This window comes from Ictidomys tridecemlineatus, chromosome 6 (genome assembly GCF_052094955.1).
Source record: "Ictidomys tridecemlineatus isolate mIctTri1 chromosome 6, mIctTri1.hap1, whole genome shotgun sequence".
Lineage (NCBI taxonomy): Eukaryota > Metazoa > Chordata > Mammalia > Rodentia > Sciuridae > Ictidomys > Ictidomys tridecemlineatus.
In genome coordinates this window covers 102,330,481-102,355,071 of record NC_135482.1, presented here as the reverse complement: position 1 = coordinate 102,355,071, position 24,591 = coordinate 102,330,481, and the positions used below count along the sequence as shown (strand labels likewise).

Genomic DNA, 24,591 nt, shown 5'->3' with positions numbered 1-24,591 from the left:
CACAGTAAATACAGCAACTTAGAAATCTTTTGCAATTCTGGTGGTTAGAATCATTGGCTGTTTAAACAAGATAGCAGAGAAAGAAGTAGAGAACAATGAAAAATGATAAAAAAACAACAGAATTTAATGATTAATAGTACAATTTTATGGAAAACATGAAATTTGGAGAGTTGTGGAATAACAACAAAGAAGAAGAGGACATTGGAGTAAAAGACTAATAGGCAGTAGCAGAATTTAGTTATTGATATTCTATAAAAAACTTATGCAAAATTAGAAAAAATATGGCTATTTTCCATCCACCTGATACACTCCAATCATTAAATGTAGGTTTTAGTCAAGCATGAATGGAATTTTTTGAATATAACAATAGGTATTTCTAAGTTAATTTTTGTAAGACCAAGTTCTTAGTTCAGGACTGCATTCCAGTTTTATGCTGTTCAAGAGAAGAATAAACATCTGTCCATCTAAAAGAAGAAATTGTGTAGTGTGTGTGTGATCCTAGGTGGGATCCGTTCAGTTTGAACACTGAATTTTCAGAGGTTGCTGGGGGTGAATGCATTCACATTAAGAGAATGACACTGGTATTTGAGGCTCAGAGTATTTATTGTGAATAAAGGATACAAGTAGAAACTTTCCAGTAATGAAGAAGACAGATCTCTCTCTCTCTCTCTCTCTCTCTCTCTCTCTCTCTCTCTCTCTCTCTCTCTCTCTTTCTCTCTCTCTCGACTTGTTTGTGCACACACACACACACAAAAAAACTTAAAAGGTATTAGGCTCAATATCATCATATTCAAGGTCTTCTTGTCTCAGGATCAATAAGGATGCTGTCTCTTCCATGTTAGAATTGTCAGCTTCTTTGAGAGACTGAGGAGAGATGCCTGAAACAGTAAGAGAATCCTGGTTTCAGTGATGACACAAATGAAAGTCCAGAGTCCTCTTGAAGAATGAAAGGAATAGTAGAGTGGCTCCAAAATATCTATGGGGAACCAGAACTTTTCTGGAAGGATTGATAGAGCTATATCACATTGACTATGTCCTGTGCAAATGTCTTGATTTCAACAATGAGAAGGAATATGGGTTAAAAATGGTGAGGAGCTGCAAAGAGATGCAAGTGCTCTCTTGCACACCAGGCTGGTCTGATTCCTTAAGCACTTCAGGCAGAAGATGACCTCCCTCAATTCCTCTGTACCTCAATAACACACTACACTTTTCCTCACAGGATTCATGATAACAATTTGGGTACTTTGGAAGATGCAAAAGAAGGGCAGCTTAACTGAATTCAATAGTTTTCTTTTCCCATGGACTGCAAGACCATATACAAGTAAAAAGCTCATTTCCAAAATATGACACCACATGTTATTTCAAACAATAAAATAATTTTTTTCTTTTAGCATGGAAAATTTTAATATCTCTATTTAAGGCTATTTTACATTATTAATTAAAGTGGGAAATGTTATTGAAAATAATTGGTCACATACTTCCTTAAAAATAAATTTTTATAGATGAAAGTTTGGATCATCATATGTGGATCAATAAATGTAATCCATCATATAAATAGAATCCAGGAAAAAATTACATAACTAACTCAATAGATGCAGAAAAAATAATCAACAAAATTTAGCACCATTCATGTTAAAAGTTCTGAAAACACTAGCGATAGAAGAAAACTATCTCAATCTCATCAAGGCTACACATGAAAAACATCACATCATAATGAATGGTGAGGAAATAAAAGCATTCCTTCTAAAATCTAGAGTAAGATAAGGATTCATACCCTCACCATTCTTATTCGATGTAGTTCTTATAATATTAGCTATATTAATTATATAAGAGGAAGTGATTAAAGGGATACAAAGAGAAAAAGAAGAAATCAAATTATCTCCATTTGTAGATGATATAATTCTATACATAGAATCTCCATCAGAAGAGTTTTAGAGCTATCAAATAAACACAGCAAAGTAGCAGAATACAGGATAAATGTACAAAAATTAAGTTTTGTTATATGCCAATAGTAAAACCAACAAAAAAATGAATAAAAGTATTCCATTTAAAATAACCTAAAACAAAACAAAAACATGGAAATAAACCTAGCTGAGAAGTTGAAAGACTTCTAAAATAAAACTATAGAACACTGAAGAAAGAATTTGAAGGAGACTATAGAAGATGGAAAGGCATCTATTGTTCTTCAATAAGCAGATTTAATATTGATAAAATTACTATATAACCAAAAGAAATCTATAGTTTCAATCAGTCCCAATCAAAATATTAATGACTTTCTTCACAGAGCTAAAAATTATTCCCAAAATTCATATGGAAGAATAAAAGATCCAGAGTAGCCAAAAGAATACTGAGCAAGAAGAACAAGGCTGAGGCATCACAATTCCCATGCTCAAATCATGCTGCAGAACTCTTCCATCAATAAGAGAATGGTGTTTTTATAAAAACCAACATGAAAATCAAAGGAATAGAACTCATGGAGATAAACCCACACAGATATAGTCATCTGATACTTGACAAAATCAGTAAAAACACACATTGGAGAAAAAATGGATGTTATGGTTTGGATGTGATGTGTCTTCCAAAAGCTCATGTGTGAGGCAGTGCAAGAAGAGAAACAATTGGATTGTAGAACCTTAATGCAATCATTGCATTTTTCCCCTTTTGGGGATTAACTGTGTGGTTAACTGAAGGCTGGTAGGGTATGGCTTGAGGGGGTATGTTCCTGAAAGCATGGCCTTGGGGTATATATTGTGTATATGGAGAGTGAAGTCTGTCTCTTCTTCCTGATCACCATGTAGGCTGCTTCCTTCTGCCAAACTCTTCCACCATGATGCTCAGCAATATGTCCAGCCCCAATGAATGCATCTTGCTGTCTATAAATAGAGACCTTTGAAACTGTGAGTCCCTGAATAAACCCTTTCTCCTCTACAATTGTGCTGGTTGGATTTTTTTAGTCACATCAGTGAAAAGGCTGACTAAATGAACTTTTTAACAAATGGCACTGGGAAAACAGGATATCCACATGTAGAAGAATCAAAGGAGCTCCCTCTGTCTCACCTGCATAAACTTCAACTAAAATGGATCAGAGACCTAATAATTTGACAAGAATCTTTACAATTGCTAGAAGAAAACATAGGGCCAACTCTCCAATACACAAGAACAAACAGTGGCTACCTTAATAAAACTCTCAAAGATCAAGAAATAAAGCCAAGAATCAATTGGCAAAGCTTCAAATTTTAAAACTTCAAAGAGCAAAGGAAACAAGATGATGATAAAAACATGATGAAAGAGAGCCTAAAAATGGAAGGAAACTTCTGCCAATTATTCTTCTGATAGAGAATTCATATCCAGAATATGTAAACATCAAAATAACCCAAATAACTCAGTCAATGGGTAAGTGAGCTTAATAGACATTTTTTAGAAGATGACATGAAAATGGCCAACAAATATATGAAAAAACTGTCCAACATTCTTAACAATAAAGGAAATTAAATAAAAACTACACTGAGGTTTCATCTCACCCCAGTTAGAATGACAAGATTCAAGATAAATAACAATCAGTGCCTCGTATTAGGTTATTGTGAATGGAAGAGTTTTCCTGATTTTTTCTCAGCAAAATTATTATTGGAATATTGAAAAGACACAAATTTTTTAAAATATTTATTATTTTTAGTTGTAGTTGACATAATACCTTTATTTTATTTCTTTATTTATATTTAGTGCTAAGGATTGAACTCAGGGCCTCACAAATGCTAGGCAAGCGCTCTACCACTGAGCCACAACCCTATCCCCAAAAGCTGTTGATTTTTGAATGCTGATTTTGTTTCCTATTTTCCTAATTTTCTATATCAGTATTGGAATTCTTCTGGTGGAGAAGTTTGAGTATACAGGATACTTTCTTCAGAAAACAGATAATTTGGCCTCTTTTCATATTTGTATCTCTTTAATTTCTTCTCTTGTCTGATTGCTCTGACTTTAGTTTCAATAACTATATTGGCTAGGAGTGGTGAGAGTGAACATCCTTTTCTTGTTCCTGATTTCAGAGAAAATATTATTAGTTTTTCTTCATTCAATAAGAAGTTGGCTTTGCATTTGTTATATATAGCCTTTATAATGTTGAGGTAAGTTCTTTCTATCCCTAATTTATTCAATAGTTTTAACATGAATGGGTGCAAAAATTTATCAAAAAAGACGTTGGAAAAAAAGAGTCTTTTTTTAAAAATGGTGCTTGGAAAACTGGATATTTGTATGTAGAAGAATGAAACCAGTTCCCTCTCTCTCTCATCCTGCATAAAGGATAACTAAAATGAATGAAAGACCTATTAATTAGACCAGAAAATTTGTGATTTACGGAAGAAAATGGGCTCACTAATCCAACATATTGGCACAGGAACCTTATCAAGACCTCTAAGGCTCAAGAAATAAAACTAAGAATTAGCAAGTGGGATGGTATCAAATGAAAATATTTCTGCACAGCAAAGGAAACAGGAGAATGAATAGAGCACCTATAAAATGGAAGAACAAAAATTGCCAGCTATTCTCTTGACAGAGGATTAAAAACCAGAATATACAAAGATTTCAAAACGATAACACCTAAAAAGCAATTAATCTAATTAATAAATTGGCAATAAAGCTAAACAGGTATTTCTCAAAAGAAGTATAAAATGACCAAGAAATATATGAAAAGCTGCTTAACATCTATACCAATCAAGGGAATGCAGATCAAAACTACATTTTTCAGAATAGAGGACACAGTAACCAATCCACAAAACTAAAACTATTTTATATTTGATAAAGGGGCTAAAAGCATGCAATGGAGGAAGGATAGCATCTTCAACAAATGGTGCTGGGAAAACTGGAAATCCATTTGCATCAAAATGAAACTGAATCCCTTTCTCTCACCATGCACAAAAGTTAACTCAAAATGGATCAAGGAGCTTGATATTAAATCAGAGACATGGTGTCTGATAGAAGAAGAAGTTGGCTATGATCTACATACTGTAGGGTCGGGCTCCAAATTCCTCAAAGGACACCCATAGTGCAAGAGTTAACAACTAGAATCAACAAATGGGACTTACTCAAACTAAAAAGTTTTTTCTCAGCAAAAGAAACAATAAGAGAGGTAAACAGGGAGCCTACATCCTGGGAACAAATCTTTACTCCTCACACTTCAGATAAAGCCCTAATATCCAGAGTACACAAAGAACTCAAAAAATTAGACAATAAGATAACAAATAACCCAATCAACAAATGGGCCAAGGACCTGAACGGACACTTCTCAGAGGAGGACATACAATCAATCAATAAGTACATGAAAAAATGCTCACCATCGCTAGCGGTTAGAGAAATGCAAATCAAAACCACCTTAAGATACCATCTCACTCCAGTAAGATTGGCAGCCATTATGAAGTCCAACAACAACAAGTGCTGCAGAGGGTGTGGGGAAAAGGGTACACTTGTTCATTTTTGGTGGGACTGCAAATTGGTGAAGCCAATTTGGAAAGCAGTATGGAGATTTCTTGGAAAGCTGGGAATGGAACCACCATTTGACCCAGCTATTCCCCTTCTCGGTCTATTCCCTAAAGACCTAATAAGAGCATGCTACAGGGACACTGCTACATCGATGTTCATAGCAGCACAATTCACGATAGCAAGATTGTGGAACCAACCTAGATGCCCTTCAATAGATGAATGGATAAAAAAAATGTGGCATTTATACACAATGGAGTATTACTCTGCATTAAAAATGACAAAATCATAGAATTTGGAGGAAAATGGATGGCGTTAGAGCAGATTATGCTAAGTGAAGCCAGCCAATCCTTAAAAAACAAATGCCAAATGACCTCTTTGATATAAGGGGAGTAACTAAGGACAGGGTAGGGACGAAGAGCTTGAGAAAAAGATTAACATTAAACAGGGATGAGAGGTGGGAGGGAAAGGGAGAGAGAAGGGAAATTGCATGGAAATGGAAGGTGATCCTCAGGGTTATACAAAATTATATATAAGAGGAAATGAGGGGTAAGAGAAGAATAATACAGGTGGAAGAAATGATTTACAGTAGAGGGGGTAGAGAGAGAAGAGGGGAGGGGAGGGAAAGGGAGGGGAGGTGGATAGTAGAGAATAGGATAGACAGCAGAATACATCAGACACTAGAACGGTAATATGTAAATCAATGGAAGTGTAACTGATGTGATACAGCAATCTGTATACGGGGTAAAAATGGGAGTTCATAACCCACTTGAATCAAACTGTGAAATATATTAAGAACTATGTAATGTCTTGAACGACCAACAATAAAAAAAACTACATTTTTATGTCATCTGGCCCCTATTAGAATGGAAATCATAAAAAATATACATAACAATAAATGCTGGTGTGAATGTGGGGAAAAGTACTCATTCATTTTTGGTGATACTACAACCACTTTGGAAAACAGTATAAAGAGTTCTCACAAGATTAGGACTGAAACAACGTAATTACTTTCTCACCCCTTGGTTTTATCCAAAGAACTAAAACAAGCATACTGAAGTGATATTGGCATATCAGTGTTGATGGAAGCACAATTTACAATAGCTAAGTTATGGAAACAGCCTGGGTGCCTGTCTGCTGATGAATGGATATAGAGAATGTGGTGAATATGCACAATAGAATTCTACTCAGCCATAAAGAAGAATTAAATTATGGCATTTACATGTAAATGGCTGTAATTGGAGAACACCATACTAAGGGAAATATACCAAACTCAGAAAGTGAAAAATTGAATTTCCTCTCTTATATGCAGAAGTTGGAGCAAAATAAGGCATACAGGGAAAAAAAGGAGTGGAATTCTGGAATGAAAATGACTAATGAAAGAAAAAGAGATATCAGTGGAATAGAGTAACGGGGTTGATGTGAAGGGAGAAAGGATGAGAAAAAGGAGGAACTGTGGAATGAAATCAATCAAATTATGTTATACATAAATATACCATGGTGATATATATATATATATATATATATATATATATATATGTATGTATATATACATATATGTCACTGACTTATTAATAAGCTATAAATTAACAGAAAGGAAATAAGTAGAGGAAGGGGAGCAGAAGAAGGGGCATTAAAATGGAGAAAACTTTATCTGTATATGTATAAATAGTTCAAAATGAACACTGCTATTATGCAGAAGTTAATGAACTGATAAAAATGTAAAAAGTAAATAATAAATGTTAGGATGTGTGGATAAGGAAACACTCATACATTCTTGGTGGAGAGGGCAAGTTAGTATAACTTCTTTGAAAAGCTGTATGAAGATTCCTTAAAAGAATAGGAATGCAGCTACCATATGACCCTGCTATTCCATTTGTTGCTATGCATCAAAAGAACTGAAATAAGCATAAAACAGTGATGCAGATATATCAGTGCTTATAATATTTTAGTTTATAGTGACCAGGTTATGGAACCAGCCTATGTGTCTCTCTATAAATGAATGAATTAAAAAACTATACATATATGTACACACACACACACAATACCCAAACACATCTATAGAGATCTATTCTGTCATAAAGATAAAATTATATTATATAATTTGCTGGTAAATGTATGTAATGGAAAAAATCATGCTAAGTGAAATAAGACTCATTATGATAAATGTTAAAACTTTTCTCTCATAAGCAGAAGCTACATAGAAGTAAGGAATAAAAAGAGAGATATTATGGAAATAGAAGTAATGAAAGTGGCTTACAAGGGGGTTGAAGGGAGGCATGAGGAGGAGAAATGGGGAGGAACTCTGAAATGAAATTCTCCATATCTTTCTCTCCGTATGCTTGAATATAACATAAAGAATTCTACTTTTATGTATGAATGTAATGTTCCCACTACAGAAACAATAAATACATAGAAGGCAGACCTGTTGATTAAGAGAAGGTTATCAGGGGAAGAAGGAGGGAAAGGAGAAGCACTAGATATTCAAATGGAGCAAATTATGCTATTTGTATTTATGAATATGTCAAAATTAATGGCACTATTATGAGTAATTATAATGCACTAATAAAAAGACAAAAGTGGTCTCCAAATTACTTTTCAAAGGCTTAAAGACCACCATGCTTGTTGTTCAAACAGACGTCTTGGTTTGATGTGTGAAAATCGGAACAAAGCCACAAAATCTCTGCAGCTCATACAGACATGTCTCCATCCCATGGGCAGTGTGTGCAGACAAAGGACACGATATGTATCTCCTTTCAGAAGAAATAAAACAGATTCAATAATCAGAAAAAGGGAAGAGATGACATCATCTTGGTTTAAAAAGTTACTTAGATAGGAAAACTGGTCATTGATATGTCCAAATTCATTTTTATCATGATAATAATGCAAGACCATTGGAGAGATAGCTATCCACTTACCTGTCTGAGAACCCCTAGCACCACCTTCATCTTCTGAGAAAAAGTTCTTGTCTTTCATTCCAAAGGAAGAAGGAACTTCAGGAACAGGTACCTCTTCAACTTCATCATAACCACTGCTTGTAGCAACTGCATGCTGTCCTTGAGGTTCTGAAAACAGGGAAGAAGGAGGAAGCGCAAGATATTTGTTAGTCTAGGTGATGTCTTCAGTCTCTTCTAATGCAGAGATTCTAATAGTTGAGGAATATAGGTACCCTATTTCAAGGCTGTCCCAAAGGCATACATTTGATCTCCATATTCTTAGATCATGTAAATCATCAAAATATTTCAATGTATAAAGTTCAATAATATTTTACTAAAAAGCTATGCCAAAAAATTCAATAAAAATATGCTATAAGTTTGAGGCACTTGTTTCAGGCATATGGTGGAGGGTTGAAAAAAATATGTATATATCAATGACTGACAGTGATTTCATCAAGATTAAGGAGAACCCAGGCTGTTCATATAGCCTCTGAGGCAATGGAGACACAGTGCTTTCCGGGAAAGAAGACTGGCTCTCTCTCTCCTCCACAGAGAGGCTATTCTACCAATTTGAATCACAGGAGGCATGGTTTTCAACCTCCTCTAGTACTCTGCTAAGATTCGTTCTTAACAGAGCACTCCTGGACATGCCTCATCCTTGGAACTCTTCACTTTTACCACTAAGGAAGGTGCAGGATGCTCTCTTTTCTTATGTTCTCTGTAGAGAAGCTCTCCCAGTGATTGATAAGTACAGGCACCACAAACTCCTTGTGTTCTAGGAATTATGAATGTCTTTTTTTGTCTTAGTATTCACATAAACCACAGAATAGTTTATATATCCTTGTATTTCAGGTCAAATCCATATGTTCTCTTTCACCTTGGAATTTGTGAGATGGTAAGGTTCAAATGTTCTTTTTCAACTTATGGCCTTGGATTTTATAATGATATGTTTGAGGTATGTCTGTGACCATACGGAAGTATCTACGGAAACCAAGAGATTAGAATCTCATCTTTCCCTTTCTGAGATGACAGATTTGGGTAGAGAGAAAAAGTAGTTGTGAACCTGAAGGAAGATATCTTTCACATCTTAATTACAGAAAATTCTTTTCAGATGATAACCTCCTCCTCACCCCCACCATCCAAGGAAAGACTTGTCTTTACTACCTGGGACAGATTCAGGGTCTCCATTCTCCTCATTGTCCCCTATATAATAAGGTAGCTTAGTTGCTGAGCCATCATCAGACAGGGCTCTTAGTAGGGAGAAAACATCAGAGACAAACACAGGAGGAGGTCAATGTCATGGTTCAGAAGAAATTTTGAAGCTTCATACTTGTACAGAGAGGGCTTAGAACTCCTGCCTTAGAAGGATGCTGATAATTGTTTAAGTGGTCAAGGAATATTCCTAAAAGATCTTGTTCTAAATGCTTGGTCCTCAGGTTGGAGGTATTGGAAAACGTAGAACTTTAAGGTGTGAGAACTAGTGGGAGGAATTAAGTTGTTGAGTGTATGCTCTTGAAAGGATTATAGGATGCCAATATCTTCCTCTCTCTCTTAATTTTCTGGTCATTGTGAGATGGAACTCTTTGCTCCAACATATATTCCCAGCATGATATGGTGTCTTGCACAGGCCTAAAGCAACCAAGCCATATTATCATGGAGTAAAACATCTGAAAGTGGGAAGCAAAATAAAACTTTTTTCTTTATAATTTGATTGTCTCAGGCAATTTATTTCAGTAATAGAGAGCTACCAAATTTGCCGTATGAAAGTTGTGTTAGTCATGTGGACTTTGCTTACTGATAATTCCCACACTGATGGTGAACTCATGCAAATAAAGGAGGCTATGGACACACCTGGGATGTTCAGCAGGCTCTCCTTCTCTGGGTTTATTGGGTAATCGATCTCCTGGTACAGGACCTCATCAACAGTGTCTTCGAAAATGGATAAGGCTTTGGAAAGCAGATTGAGTTCAGACATTAGTCTTGGAAATCTTTCCCCTAGACAAAATCTTCTCCAATGCACACTCTTGGAGACACTCCTCTAGGCTTCCAGGGTCCTTTTCTTTAGCTTTGTGATCTACTGGGATAGAACTAGATTACCATGCCACTCCTGGATCTTATAATCAGTTCCCACTAGCACTGTACACATGGGAAGCCATCATATTTGAGGGCTCCACTTTTTAACCGAGAATGAATTCATGTCTTCTAAGTCTCCAAGTCCATGGTAGATAAGGCAGTTGTTCATATAATTGGAACAAGACTAAAATGCATAGTTTTAAAAAAAACACAATTGGTCCAATATTATCCCTGCATACTTTCATGTTACAGCATTCCCTAGCCCCACCTTTGCGCTGTGCTCTCCATATGAGCAGCTGAGTTCCCAGGATGATGAGAACCAAAAATAGAAGGGCTCCCAGGATCATGCAGAGGATCCCAGATAAGGAGAAGATTCCAGGGACAGGGGCTGAGGCTGAACTGGTGCCTGAAGAAGAAAAAGGGCCATGAGTCTTTAGAGAGGACCATAAGCTCAGGAGAACCCAATTATCCTGGTCATCACTTGAGTCCTCAGGACCATGAAGTCCCTAGCTCAGTCATCATAGAGCTGCCTGAGTCCCAGGATTACCACCCTAGATCCTGCTCTGGGATGTGTCAAATATCTTCTGAGTCTGATTTTAAGAGATTTCTATAAAGTAAATGTGGATATGGCTTTGGAGCTCTCTGACTGCTACAACTTAACACAAATAATAGCTTCTTCTAACACCTGATCATCAGGCCTACTGTAATATGACCAGAGCTGTGTAGACAGAAAATCTAAATTTTCAGTGCACAGAACACTGAAAATCTGCCTATCTCCTCCATTACCTGGGTCACAGCAAAAGAACCACTTACTTCTCCAGGTGGGGCGAGTTGTTGTCCTTTCACCTGGGGAGAAGAGAAAGAAAATGGAATTATTGCACCGTGTGGGTCTGGGAATGTTGCTCAATCCCATCCACCACCACTGACATGGTTGTCTCTCAGATGCCAGGAGATTGGGCACAGCCTTCCAGAGCCAGGGCTCAGGGCAGCAGGGCAGCCTGGGAAGCCCTTTGGATGCAAACACACTTCAACCCTGTCCCCCCCCTCCTGGTCCTGCTACTCACCAGAGCACCTCACACCAGCGTCCTCCTCATGCTTGCAGTCACTCTGTCCCCAGGGTGCTGCAGCACAGGCGCACAAGGAGGGCTCCCTGCCCCTGCACTGCACCTCATCCAGCCAGATGCTTCCATTTCCAGGGCCAAATGCAGCCTCTCCTGGGGCTTCCAGGGCAGAGCCACATCCCAGCTGCTGACATACCACCTCAGCCTCTGCCAGGCTCCAGGAGTCATCACACACAGTGCCCCAGGCGCCTTCATGCCAAACCTCCACTCGCCCTGAGCACTCACTGTCTCCTCCCCTGAGTCGGAGCTTCTCTTTGTCTGAAAAGGCAGCAGCACCTCCGTTTATTGCCCTGGTGGGAGGAAAGGAGCCCCTGGAAGTCATGGGGAAGGTGGGAGGGGATGAGGTACCTGTGCAGGGCTCAGTGGCTGGACAGCTCTTGGGTCTGTTTCCTGCAGGAGCAGACAGTGGGGAAGCACAGGTTCAGGAGCAACTGAGGTGATCCTGCCCCAAGACAAGGCTCTCTAAGGTCCTGGGCTCAGTTTGGGTGACAGCTGGAGAAAAGGTGCTTCAGAAATAGTCTAACAGGATAGGTTACTGAGACATCCCCTAGAGCATATCCCTATCAGCAGCTGAAATTATTTTTCAGTTTACTTGTTCTTACTGTGCTCAGTACGTGAAAAAATACTAACAGGATCATGAATATGTTCATGTGTGTACATTAAAACACACATAGACATGCATAACCCAGAAAAAACTCCAATAGAAAGGTGACCTTGCTTCATTCCCTATGTTCCTACAAACAGGATGGAACCTGGCATGTTGAATGCATTCATTAGAAGTATGTACAGGTGACTTTCCATGAATGTTATGAAAGTGGCTTGATAAATATTTACTGATTGAATAAATAGATGAGTAAAATCTGCTGGAAATTTTTTTTTGAAATTTTGCTAATCAAAAAGTTAATAAAATAAATGTAAGTTAATATTGATGATTTGTGGTAATAAATAATAGATGTTTAAAACATAAATACTACATAATCCAAAAAGTGATTTGTACTCAATATCCCTCATATTGTTAATGAAAATTATAAACATATTGAAAGTATTCATTCAACTTAATTGAAAGTATTCTTTTAAATAAATTAAATGTATTTTTACATAAATAAAATAAGTAGAATTTATAATAAAGTTAATAAGTACACAAGAGTTAGCTGGTAAGATAGAAACATTTGCATAAAAATATAATACACTAAAGATAATTAATACATGAAAGGACATAGATGTATCATAGAGCCAAGTAAAGCAAAACAAATAATACATGAAAATGAAAAAAAAAAACAATACAGAGAAAACATACATGGCACTTGTCCTAACACCTTTATGGGTATACATTATCCCCATTATTCTGTCAGTCTCCTACCCTATGCAGAGAACATCTCTAGAAACGATCACAGGACCTCTCTTTGGTGAATGCTCAATTTCAGGATTGGATGTCTCACTATTTCAATATACAGAGTCTATTGTAGGGAAAAACATTATAAATACATATTCTTATAATTTATTATCCCTCAGCCTCTACAAGGAAAAGAAAAAAATAAGGTGTGGAAAAGTAGGAAAGGGAAAAGAGTAAGCAATTGCTTTTGAAACATTTACCATCATTTGTCATTGCATTCTCCCTGGATTTCAGGCAGTTCCTAGCAGAGGTTTGTGGGCTTTGTTCCTTTTTTGATTTTTGAAGTTCTATATGTTTTTTTTTTAATTTAGTTGAATGGTCAAGTTATAATAAAAATGCTGGTGTTTTCTATCAAGATATGAAATGCCAATCAAAAACAGTTGCTCCTACAAAGTATGAAAATATTTTTTAAATAGATGTCATGTGATCTTACAACCATTGGCAGTCACCTTGTAGTAACAAACCTACTAATATGCAGTGTTACATGTGTAACGATATATATTACAATATTGTTTGTAGAAGGGAAAAATATAAAAGAATTATAAATTAATAGCAAAATTTTATGCAAACTGGAATACTAGTCACTTAAGAATGAAACATTATGGAGTTATTTAACAAAAGTGTGAGTTCTACTTGAATAATATGCATAATAATTCTTAAGAAAAGCTGATGTAACAATAGTAAGTATGATATAATCCCAATATTGTAAAACCAAATAAAAAGATATCATAAGGTAAATGCTTTTATCACTATATGAGTTTTGATAGGATTCCATGAAAATGGAAGATTTAGAAAAAATAGTAATTACCAGTCCATTAATCCTATTCACATCAGGGGATTATGAATAGACAAGGGTTATGCAATGTCACTAATGTACCTTTTATCTTTTTATATGTCTTCATTGATTTCAATGAGTAATTAAGGTTTCAGTAATTCAGTATAATAAAAAAGATATTGTTTAACTCTATAGCAAAAACAAACTGGAGAGAAGAACATAAATCTCCTAGTGTTAAGCATGTGGCTGATTCTGTGGAAAAAGAAAAAAAAAAGATGGGACAGCTTAAGAGGAGGTGAGATGGCCATGTCTTCATGCCTCCAGTGCTCTTTGCCCAGACAGACAGCATTACTCATTCCCTGGGGGGTCCTCCCATGGAGAGGTTCATTAGTGTTACTTAAACTTAGAGTGAACCCAAACCCAACAAGTAGAAATCTGTACCTGAGAGTCACAGCCCTGACCTCTGGAGTGGCTCACACTCTCCTCCCTCTTTCATAGAAAGTCCTTCAAAGTCCAAGAACAATAAGCTGACTACATCTTCCTTGGCATTTCTGGTTATTAGACTAATTACAGACTCCTGAGATATGTTCCCAGTTGTTTTTGCATTTGGGAGCCACAAAGAAATGTGCCAGTGTCACTTCTAAGGGCAGCTCACCTGTGACACAGCACACATTAATCAAGTTGGTAATCAAATGAGTATCTTCCTGGCATTAAATAGACAATATGTCATACAAGTCAAAGACCACTGAAGACTGTTGGAAGAGTCCAAGCTGCAAGTGATCTTTCCTGAACTAAGAAGAGAGTGGGAAAGTTGGAGAAGAAAGATTTAAGACGTATTTGCTGGTAGAGGCATAGAACTTGCTATTACATTGGAATTGGAGAGAGAGTAAAATGAAGACATTAAGACATGAATGTAGACTGAGAATAAGTAACTGGGTAATAACAGTGGCATTAACTGGGAAGGGAATAGAACAGGGAGAAAAAGTTAGAGGCAGGGCTTAAAGGGGTGGAATAAAACACTCTATTTGAAAACTAAATTTGAGCTGCCCATTATATTTGCAAGCGAGAGTATCCATTAGCAATGAAATGAATTTAAGGGCAGAGATCAGGAATGAAGGTTTATATTGGGAGCTGTGGGTAGAATAATATCATCTAGGGCCATGGACCCCAATGAGAAAAGGGATGGGAAAGAGCTAAGGAAGAATACAGAGTCTAAAATTTAGATATTGAAGAGAAAAGTTTCAAGACTCTAAGGCAGAATAATAATCAGTATATTAGAAAATAAAAAAATAAGATAGACAGCTGAGAGTTTCAATTTCCAGTGAAGTTTGAGGGAAGATCATCATTTATGTGTATGATGCAGTTTAAATAGAAATGAGGGAGAGATCAGGAAATTTGTAAAATGTCATGTTAGAGAGTGGACAAGAGCACATGAGAGAGAAGCACACTACAATATGGGGCCAGTGTGGAGGATTCATCAGAGATTGGGTCAAAAATTCAAAGAGACTAGCAGGATAATTTCACATTATAACAAGATACAGTACTTGTCCATGATTCATCAGTTTTTGCCTAGTCCAGTGCAGGCAGTGGAGAGTTAGGTAGTTGTCTCAACCATTCTTCTCATTGACAGATAAAGAAGAGAGCAGGGAATTGAGTGTACTTGAAGGGGGAGGATTATAATGCAGCATCATGTTGTCTAATCAGGGTAAGAAGAACATCTGCAATCATGAGGAGAGTGGAAAAATGAAAGCCTGATAAGGGAAAACACTTGGAATCTGCATGAGGATGAAATATCTGGAAAAGGAGCATCATGATAGTCCCATAAGCAGAAGAAGCAACAGTCAGAGAAGGAACGATACAAAAAAGATCTCAAGCTGGACAGTTAGTGATGGACAATAGTGTGGCCATACAGGGAGATGGGATGTAAGTGGAGCTTTTAAGGGAGAAAGTCAGAAATAAAGAGGCCAGGGTGTTATCTCAGTTGTATTCAAGGATGCTGGCAGCACCAGGAACAGAAGACAGAGGAGCCTGGTGAGCCTGGTACTGCAGCTTTCCTGGATGAGAGGGTGTGACCAGGTTGGAGAGTGACACCAACTGAAGTGGTAGCTGGTGCCATCTGATGGGCAAATTTCAAGTAGATGGACATAGAGAGAAAAGAAAAGAAATTGTGGAAAATGACAAAGGAAAACAGGAATACTTTTATTCTAAGATTTGGCCCAGAAATATCCTTTTGAAAGAGAAGAACAGACCCTCAAATGATATCATTATTTTCAGGACAGCCAGGTTTTTATCAAAATATAAAACTGAAGCACACATTATAGGTCGTATGAAATTGGAAGACAATAGCCTCCAATTTCCAACAAACCCCATAGAATGTTTTCTGGGAGGCAGATGAAGTGGTTCATTTGAAGTAGCATATGAATAAAGGCTCAGAGGAGGTAGTATCAAACAAGACCACAAGACTGTGAGGAGATGAATTCAAGAAGAAAATAAGGGGCGACTAGGACCCTCATCTCACAGTAATTCCCCATAATGTGGCAGAGGAAAATATTAACAAACAACTTTTCAACAAAATTGGTATGAGGACCTTGCCTTGGAAAGGATCTGAACTCTTCTTATCCATCCAGTTAATCAGGCATCACTCTCTCCAGCTTCTTCCTACTCTGCTCATGATGGGATTTTATCAGTCCCTCAAGGTCACAGACTTCTCACAATTCAGTATTTACACTGAACAAAAACTCTTATTACTTTCTTCATTTGACATTTACTTCCTTCATTGGTCTCAACCTAAATATGATTTTTCTTTTTCTCAAATTACCCATTTCCATAGCACCTTCCACTTCTTCATGACACACATTTATGGCTGGTGTGTATCGTCATACTAGAGGGTAAACTTCATGAGGACACAGAGATTATATTATTCTTGTCTTTCCTCCTCATGCCTCATATTAAGTTTCTGGATGCAATTCACTCAATTACTTATCATCAACAATCTGAGCTTATAGTTTTCTGCCTGATGTTGATGGATTTCAGAGTAAAAGACTATGATCTCAGAGATAACCCACTAATACTGATTACCCCAAGTTGTCCCTCACTCTCTTGAGTGTATGGGGTGAATGAAGTGCTTACTCCTAATGTTAATTTCCACGTCTGGATTAAATGGTCACCATAATACCTATGAATGATTGCTGAGTGGTTTAACCTTCATTACATGTGAAAAAAACTAACACTATGACAGAACATAGCAAGTGATTTATATAATTGAGGTCAAATTTCTCACTATATTATGGAAATGCAGAGTAATTATTATAGCCTAAGACTGCACTAGCCATCTGCTTACACAGTTTTTTAGAGGGTAAGTTCATGATTCTACATGCTCAATTTAATATCCATGGCATTTTTCACATAAATGTAATAATAGGTTTACTTAATTCTGTCATCAAAACAAGATTGTAAATTGAGGTTAAAATTCTCTATTCAAACTTGTGCCTCATAGACTCTTTTGAACTCATTCTTCTGGTTTGAAATTATGAAATTTCTCTAACAACTTACAGAGTGAGCACACAGGAATATGGAGTAAGTCACCTGAACACATGATATAAGCTTCCTCCTATGCAGAGCAAGATCTCTGTTTCCAGGGGACAGAAGGACACTGCCAGAGAGAGGTGTCCGTTTTCCTACACTGGACTCCATCCATCCAATGAGGCCTAGAACCTTCTCTGAGAGGAACAGAAGAGTTGAGAGTCCCACTGTCCCCACAGCCAAGCTGTCTGCAGATCACCGACAAGGTCACAGCTTCCATGGGGCTGTGGCAGACACTGCCCCAGGTGTTGTTGTAGAAAACCTCCAGCCACCCAGCACACTTCTGGTCCTCGCTCACCAATCTGAGGGCCAGGAAATCTGAAACCAGGAGGAGAAAAACAGAGCACAGTATTTAACACTTAGTGCTATCCCTAGTTAGTGAGTGCTCATTGCTAACTTTTCTGATGAAATGCCCACCAGGTGGAAAGATGAAACTTTTATCCTTTTACCTGTTTTGATAATTGTATGTCTCTTTCTATTTCTATGACAGTGGTGTAGTGGAAAATGAACAGGCAGGAACACTGAAGTGGGGCTCTTGAAGGGAGGAAGGAAAAGCTACTTGACTAAATATATGACAGTCCTTGGGAAAGGGGGTATGGACCGTGAGGTGGCAGAATGGTGAAGTCCCAGATATGTCAGTTACTGATCCTGGACCTTGTGAATAGATTATCTTATGAGGTAAAGAGTGCCTGCAAACAAGATCAATATGAGGATTTTTTAATGATGAAATTATTTTAGATTATCCTGGATTAACAATGTGAGCTCAATTTAACCACATCCTTAGAGCTGTATTCTTACAAGCAGACAATGGTTTCTTACCCTGGTCAAAAAGAGATGTAAAGATGAAAAATGGTCAGAAGTATGAAAGGTGGTTGACTTGAATAAGGAAGGGAAATACAGGTAACTTTTAAATGCTGGAAAAGGTGAGGAAATGAGTCTTCCAAGAACCTCAGCTGAATGTAGCTCACTGACACCTTGTTTATATCTCAGGTGAACTGGGGTGAGACTTAAACTCATGTTGTCTTAAGCCATTTAGTCTGGCAAATTATTATAGCAGCAATAGGAAACTAATGCAGTGGGGTCTTAGGATGTTGCAAACACAGTAACTGAAGCATGAGGTCTACAGTCAAGTAGACACTGAAGAGAATGAATGTCAGGAGGCAGGGATGAGAAGGAAGGAGCAGAAGCTCAACTGCTGCAGCAGAAAATGGAAGCACCTCATCTTTTCTGCTAGAGGGACAGACACTGTGGGGTGAGCCTCCCCCCCATCCGCACTGAGACATATTTCCCCTCCTCTGCCCTAAAGCTCAGATACCATCCTGCACAACCTTCTCACTTTCTCCCACCTATACCCAGTGTGAACCACAGACCTGAGCAGATGACCCCAGCATCTTCCTTGTGTTTGCAGTTGTGCTTCCCCCAGCCATGGGAAGGACACTGCCACACATGGGTCTCCTCTCCTGTACAATTCAGCTCATCCAGCTGCACAGTGACTGCCCTGATCCACCAGGCGGAGCTGTCTGCTGTCTGAGGAGAGACAGAGTCATGTCAGTGGGCATTTCCACCAAAATAAAAAAAATGGGAAGGCTCTTGTGCTGAGGGCCTTGCTCACCTGAGCAGTTGAGAGTGTGCCCTTTTGTGTCTGCAGAGCCTGCTGGGTCAGACCAGGAGTTATTGCACTGGGGCAGCAGCTGGATCTGGCTACCTACACCTGGGAATAGAGAGCAGGAAACTTAATTAAGGTACATAATAATCTAGTGATAGCATCTGACAGCTATAGGACAAAATCAGTAATTTAATATCTTCAGAACTGTTCTCCTAATGGAGATTTCTGTTTCTGACTATGACACTTTTGTGATTTATGTCAAGCACTCAGGGTGACTTTAGAAAAGTGGAATATGTTAGTTCCTCTTGAGAGCACTTCAGAGCTCCAGGGACAGCTAGCCTTTAGGAGTCCAGTGAAGAGAAGAGTAAAAATTGGTATCATCTATTTTTCCCTGAAGGCATTTGCTCATTTAAAGTTTGAAGAGACTAAAAATCTAAGCATGTTTGACAGATTGATTTGGTCATACACAAATATAATTTAGGTTGGACCAAAAAGGAGGAATCATTTTAAACAACCAGGAAAGTTGTATCATATTTTGTCACTGAAAGAATTTTTGTCACAGGGATGGTTCCCAGTTTCTTAAAACTTCAATTGTTTTTGTGTAATATGATCTACCTCAAATAAAGTACCCAGAAGAGGCAAAATATAATCCTCTCTGAAGATTCTGTATAGTTTCTCAAAACAATGTTGATCCAAAATACCACATGAAACAGAATTTAATAGAGACCAAAGAGGAAAAATAAGAAAAAATGGGAAAATTTTTCATATATTAGTATTAGTGTTTCCTTATAGGAAATTTATATAATCATGATTAAATGGTCTATTCAATGGCATGATGTGCATCTTGGCAGAGAAATGATCACAAAAATCTAATAAAAAATTGAGAGTTAAAAAGTCAAGAGCTAAAAATAAGAACCCAAAGATGAGTCAACAATATTAGATTATCACAGAATAGAAATTGCAAAGTTCAAAAACATAGAAAAATATAGAATAAAGCACAGAAAGATTCAGGATAGAAACTTTAAACAGAGATTTGAGAGACATGGTGAGAGAACCTAACATTCCTATGTAATGTATAAGTCTTAGGTAACTAAGGCAACTATGATAGTGTTAAAAATATAACTTAGAAAATACACAAAGTCCAATATTCAATACACATATAGCTTTAAAAAAATTCACAAAATCTGTGATGCTCTATTCATTGATCTGTGGAATCCATTCCTCCTTACCTTTAATCTGGGCTGACCATGGTGTGTTGTCTATAAGAAATAGAATGTGGTGAAGCCAACATTGCTTGACTTAGAAACCTAGCTTAGAAAGTCATGCTTCCTTCTCTTTAGGATGTTTGCTTTATGACATATCCACTGTATAGAGACTATCATGTGTGAGAGAACATTTGCAGGTGGTTCTGTCAACAGCCCCAATTGATCTTCAAGCTACCAGCCATGTGAATGAACTATCCTGGATTTCCAAATGGGTCAAGCATTCAAATGATCTCAGTTCCACATGGCATTCAAGTGTAACCTTATGACAGATCCCAAGAGGCAACTTCCAAGAGCCCTTCCCAAATTTATGAGTCAGAAAATGATGAGAAAAATGAAATGTATTTTTCATTTCTGTTGCTCATTCTTTTTCTTTCTTCCTTGCTTTCATTCTTTCAAATGCCTAACATACAGAATAAGGATAGAATTGTTAAGGCTTCTGGAAATAAATGTCAGTTTACATTTACAGGAAAACCAATTTGCATTTCAGGTAATTTCTCACTCCAGACACTCAAATCTCAGAGGTCTTGGAATAATATATATCAAACCTTCAAAGAAAATGGATGTCAGCCAAGAATACAATACTCAGCAAAATTAATCTTCATATTTGAAAATAAAATCAAAACATTCCATGATAAATAAAATTTAAAATAATTTACAAGTAGAAAGCCTGTACTCAGAACACATTCAGCAAAATATTACAGGAAGAAGAAATAAAAAATATACGTGAAAACCAGTGAAGGGTGAAACCACACTAAAGGAATAGTCAATCAAAGGATAAACTAAATTAAATTAAAAACCAGAAATAAAACAAAATGATTGGGAATAAAAATCATACCTCAATAATATCTGAACATAAATAGCCAGAACTCATCAATCAAAAAGACATAGACTGGCATGTTAGATTAAAATAACCCAACCCAACAATATAACCTCTCCACGAGGCTCACCTCATAGGCAAAGACATTTTCAGATTAAAAGAGAAAAGACAGGAAAAATATATCACTCACATGGATCATGTAAATTAGCAGGGATTTCTGTTCTCATATAAAATATAGTGAACTTCAAGCAAAAGCTAATCATGAGACACAAAGAAGGACATTTCATATTGCTTAAGGGAATGATACGTATGCAAGACGTAGCAATTTTAAATATTTATGCCCCAAACAATGGAGCATCTATGTACATGAAACAAATTCTTCTCAATTTCAAGAAAGAAGTTGATCACAATACAATAATACTAGGTGAGTATAACATATCTCTGTCAATACTGGATAAATCCTCTAAACAAAAAACTAAAGAAACTATAGAACTAAATATTACAATAAAAAATTTAGACTTTCAATACAAATATAGAGTATTTCATACCTCAATGTTCAAAGACACTTTCTTCTCAGCAGCACATGAATCTTTCTCTAAACAAGACCATATCTATGCCACAAAACAACTCTTAGAAAATACAAAAAATTAGAGATAATGCTTTGCATTCTATTAAATCATAATAAAATAAAATTAGAAATCAATGATGAAATAAAAAATAGAATCTACTCTAACACCAGGAGATTAAATAATACACTACTGAACGACAAATTGATAGCAGAAGAAATCAGGGATGAAACAAAAAAAAATACATAGGGGAAACTAAAATAGTGTGACAACATATCAAAATCTCTGGGACACTATAAAGGCAGTGTTAAGAGGAAAGTTCATTGCATTGAGCTCATCCACTAAAAGAATACAAAGTCAACAAATAAATAACCTAACATTACATCTCAAAGCCCTAGCAAAAGAAGAGCAAATCAACACCAAATACAATAGAAGACAGGGAAAAAAATTAAAATTAGAGCTGAAATCAATAAAATGGAAACAAAATAAATAATTCAAAAAGTTGACAAAAATGGTTCTTTTAAAAAACTCAATAAAATTGATAAATCCTTAGCAACTAAGACAAAGAGAGAGATAACAGAAATTACTAAAAGTTTGTGATGAAAAATGAAATATCTCTGAAATACAGATGATAATCAGAAACTATTTGGAAATTTATACTTAAATTAAAAAAAAATAGAATATTGAAAACACTGACAAATTTCTAGAGATATACGATCCTAACCAAACTGAATCAGGAGGACATATACAATTAGAACAGATCAATTTCAAGCACTGAAATAGAAGTGAAAAAGCCTACCAACCAAGAAAAGCCTACCAACCAAGAAAAGCCCAGGATCAGATGGATTCTCAGCCAAATTCTACAAGACCTTGAAAGAAAATGGATGTCAGTCAAGAATACAATCCATACCAATAGACATCAAAGTATGATCAAATAAAATCCATACCAATAGACCTCAAATTATGATCAAATACAATCCATACCAATAGACCTTTTCAATGAAATGGAAAAGGAAACTCTTCCAAACTCATTCTATGATGCTAATATTTACCTTGATACCAAAACCAGACAAAGACACTTCAAGGAAAGAAAACTTCAGACCAATATCTCTGATGAACATAGATACAAAAATTCTCATTAAAATTCTGGCAAATCTCATACAAAAATATTAAAAATAGTGCACCATGATCAAACGGGGTTCATCTCAGGGATGCAAGTTTCATTCAACATACAGAAATTAATAAACATAATTCAACACATTGATAGACTTAAAGACAAAAATTATATGATCATCTCAACAAATTCAGAAAAAAATCACTTAACAAAATACAGCATGGTTTCATGTTCAAAACACTAGACAAATTAGGGATAGTGGGAACATACCTCAACATTGTAAAAGTTATATGTGTTAAATCCAAAACCAACATTATTCTAAATGGGGAAAAACATAAAGCATTCCCTCAAATAACTGGAACAAGACAAGATGCACTCTTTCACCACTGAACTTCAACATTGTCCTTAAAATTCTAGCCAGGGCAATAAGAAAAAATAAAGAAATTAAATAGATACAAATAGGAAAGGAAGAACTCAAACAATCCCCATTTGCTGATGACATAACCCACATTTAGAAAACTCCCAAAAATTCCACCAGAAAACTTTTAGAACTAATAAATAAATTAAGCAAAGCACCTGAATATAAAATAAACACCCACAAGTCAATTGTGTCCCTATACATCAGTGGTGAATCCACTGAAAGAAATTAGAAAAAAATACCCCATTCAAATGTCCTAAAAATTAAAATATTTGGGAATCAATCTAACAAATAAAGAAGAAAGACCTCTACAATGAAAACTACAGAACATTAAAGAAAAAAAAATTGAAGAACACCTTAGAAGATGTAAAGATCTCCCATGTTCATGGGGAGCAGAATTAACATTGAACAAAATGACCATACTCTCATTTGCTCTATACAGATTTAATGCAATTACCATTAAAATTCCAATGGCATTCTTCATTTAAATATAAAAACCTGTCATGAAATTCATTTGGAAAAATAAGAGACCTAGAATAGCCAAAGCAATCCTTAGCAATAAAAATAAAGCTGAAGCCATCAAAATACCAGACCTTATAGAGCAGCATGGTGTTGGTACCAAAAAGACAGGTAGACCAATGGAACAGATTGAAGACGCAGAGATAAACCCACATAAATACTGTTATCTCATACTAGACAAAGGTGCGAAAAATACACATTGGAGAAAAGATAGTCTCTTCAAAAATGGTGCTGGGAAAACTGGAAATTCATATGCAGCAAAATATAATTGAGCCCAAATCTCTCACCCTGCATAAAACTCAACTCAAAGTGGATCAAGGATTTAGGCTTGAGAACAGAGATTCTGTGCCTAATGGAAGTAAATGTAGTTCCAAATCTCCACCACGTCAGTTTCTAAACTGACTTTCTTAACAAGACTCCTAAATACAAGAAGTAAAATCAAGAAATGACAATAGGATGGATTCAAATTTAAAAGCTTCTTTACAACAAAGGAAACAATCAAGAATACGTAGTGAAAGCCAACAGATTAGTAGAAAATCATTGTCACCTGCATTAATCTCTAGGGTATATAAAGATCTCAGAAATTTAACACCACCCTAAATAACCCAATAGATAAATGGGCTAAGGTACTGAACAGATACTTCACAGAAGAATAAATACAATTGTTCAGTATATAAGAAAATTATCAACATTTCTAGTAGTTAGAGTCAGGCAAATTAAAACTGCACGGAGATCTCATTTCTTCAGTTGGAATGGCAATTATCAAGAATACAAGTAACAATAAATATTGGCAAGGATATGGGAGGGAAAGGTACAATCATAAAATATGAGTGGGATTGCAAATTGGTGCAACCATTATGCAAAGTGGTATAGAGATTCATCAGGAAACTTGTAATGGAATGACCATTTAACTTAGTTATCCCATTACTCACCATAT

General features: G+C 36.4%; 1 pseudogene; it reads right to left on the bottom strand.

Annotated features, from left to right (window-relative positions):
• Positions 1-759: 759 nt before the first annotated feature.
• LOC144365083 (antigen WC1.1-like) overlaps positions 760-24,591 on the bottom strand; it is a 29,642-nt pseudogene continuing 5,810 nt past the window's right edge.